At 32.8% G+C, this 2,500-nt stretch overlaps 1 protein-coding gene across 1 annotated transcript in view; it reads left to right on the top strand.

Annotated features, from left to right (window-relative positions):
• Positions 1 to 1,774: 1,774 nt before the first annotated feature.
• Positions 1,775 to 2,500, top strand: part of LOC138349501 (probable G-protein coupled receptor No18) — a 3,341-nt gene continuing 2,615 nt past the window's right edge. The window contains exon 1 of the mRNA XM_045727417.2: positions 1,775 to 1,958. The gene's annotated coding sequence lies outside the window, so the exon portion shown is untranslated. The remainder of the gene's footprint in view (positions 1,959 to 2,500) is intronic.

Below are 2,500 nucleotides of genomic sequence, written 5' to 3'. Positions count from 1 at the left end.
TGCTCCCACAGAGAGTTTTCCCAGATTGGTTCATTCCTAATATTCGGACAGCCCGGTGTGTCGATCAGAACGGATCACAATACAGTTCTGAAAGAATGGAAGGCCGCCCCTAAGGGACTACACATGTTCATTCACCCTGATACCGTATCTCCCCCATGCAAGAAAGAAAAGGTGAGATTAAAAGCCATAGGAAAGCAGTAAATCCCAACAAGATTGTGAGACATCATTCCAGCACTCGTTCCAGGGGTAATGGGTCTCCGATTCTATGGGGACAAAGATATACTGATGGCAACTATCAGTATAAAGGGTCCCCGTAAAATCGCAGACCCTTTACCCCCTGGAACTAGTGTTTTCTGATCAGTGAAATGTTTAGGGAAATCATGTTATCATTTATATTGTGTTATTTGGTAAATATTGACTTATTACGTCGTGTATAAGATTTTGTCTTATATAATATTGATTACAAATATACGACGTCTCTCGGAATACCAGAGAAGTGTTTTGTTTATTTTTAATATCGTTTGAACTTAATTTATTAGACCAGGTAAATCTAACTTTGTTATAATAGTGTTTTGCCTGAATTGTTTTTGTGAAATCGGATTCATCAATAGCATCTTACATATCGAATTCATAATATTTATTTTCACATATCAGTTTCACTGTTTTGTATCTAAATAGGAATAATAATTTTGCATTACGCAGTTGCCTTCAGTAAATTTGTATTGATGAAATGATTTTCAATTTGTAATAATAATTTAGAAATACAAGAGGCAGTTTGGTCTTCATTACATATCAGATTTTTTTCACAAATTGTCCTAATAATAAAATTAGATCACCTTTATCATAAATTTAAATCATAATACGATAATAATTCTTGTATTAATGCCCAGTACATAGGTGAAGGAAAGATCAAAGACATTTGTAAATATAATAAAAACCAAATTTTCGAATGAAAATTGGATTTTTCATTCATCTTCATTCAATCGCTACGAAAGTACAGTAAGTTTCTTCACATTTCATATTTTTACCAATTTTTGCTATCTTCAGTATAAACGTCAAAGCCCCCAAACATCTGGATCATTGCGTTTGATGTAGCGCTGAAATAATTAGAAAGATAATGATTTGAATAAAATGACCTTACATGTCAATTTTTTTTTTCTCTGTGGGATGTATCCAAAGCCCTATCGAAATGAACCATTTTTTTGGTGTGTGTGTGGGGGTGGGGGGGGGGAGGGGGAATAAAGCATTTACGAAATTGAAGGGGGATTTTTGTAAAGTAGCTGTAGGGATTAGGGTTGATGGTTGGGATGGCCTCAGATGTTATTGCATCAATAAACAAATCCATCTTCATTAATCATGATTACATCAGATACTGTTTTAATCCATCATTAATTTTGTTGTTAGCGAAAAAGCACGCACTTAATTACATCTGATCACACGATAGTAATATAGTTTAATACGACAAACACTTCAACTTATATTATATATATATATATATATATATACACATATATATATATATATATATATATATATTTATATATATATATATACACATATATATATATATATATATATATATATATACACATATATATATATATATATATATATATATATATATATATACATATATATATATATATTATATATATATATATATATATATATATATATATATATATAACCCATCTCTGGTTTAAATATCTATTGTTGAAGATAAAAAATAAAAGCCCACTAAGGAACCTTCTAAGTTATCAATACAGGTGTTAATATCTATCAGCCAGAGCAAGCGGACGCTAGGTGGAGGAGCTGCGGGGCTTTCCACCCATTATCCAGTGAAAACCTGATCTTACAATGTTGGAACTCTGCACATCTCAGTGTTAATATCCCAGGAAGACTTGCGAGTGGATTGAGTTAATTGCGTTGCATAATTTCAACAAAAACTGCATAAAACGGTGCGTTGTGTGTGTGTGGATTAGATTCCAGGTAAAGCGAGAGCCGAGAAGTGACATCCGGTTATCTTGAGGTTTTCCCACTAAGGGAAAGCGAGATGTGGATAGGTGCCACGAGTGTAACAAAATAATACATTGACTCCCTAATACATCAAATAATAATATATAATAATGTATATATATCAAATAATAATATACAAATAATTCATCAAGTATTCTCACGACAAGAAAATAATAATTGTAAAGAGTAGTGAGCGTTCATTATTAGTGTACATTATATTCAAATATAATGATAGTTGGTTATAGGGTTAGTGGTCTCACCCCAACCTCTGCAGCTATATGATTCCCCAACCCCCCACTGACCTGTCCCCCTCACCCCCACCATCACACCTAACACAATGAATTAGTTAAGAGATCGACCAATTTCTAATAAAAATTGACCGATTATTCGTTTTAATGGCCAACTTAAATAAAATTCGAATACTTTTGGCCCGAACCAACCAATGTATGCAGGGCAAGATTACTCATTCCATTTGATCAGGCAA

Source organism: Procambarus clarkii, chromosome 78 (assembly GCF_040958095.1).
Source record: "Procambarus clarkii isolate CNS0578487 chromosome 78, FALCON_Pclarkii_2.0, whole genome shotgun sequence".
Taxonomy (NCBI): domain Eukaryota; kingdom Metazoa; phylum Arthropoda; class Malacostraca; order Decapoda; family Cambaridae; genus Procambarus; species Procambarus clarkii.
Note: the sequence above shows the minus strand (reverse complement) of the source record. Positions and strands in the feature narration are given on the sequence as shown.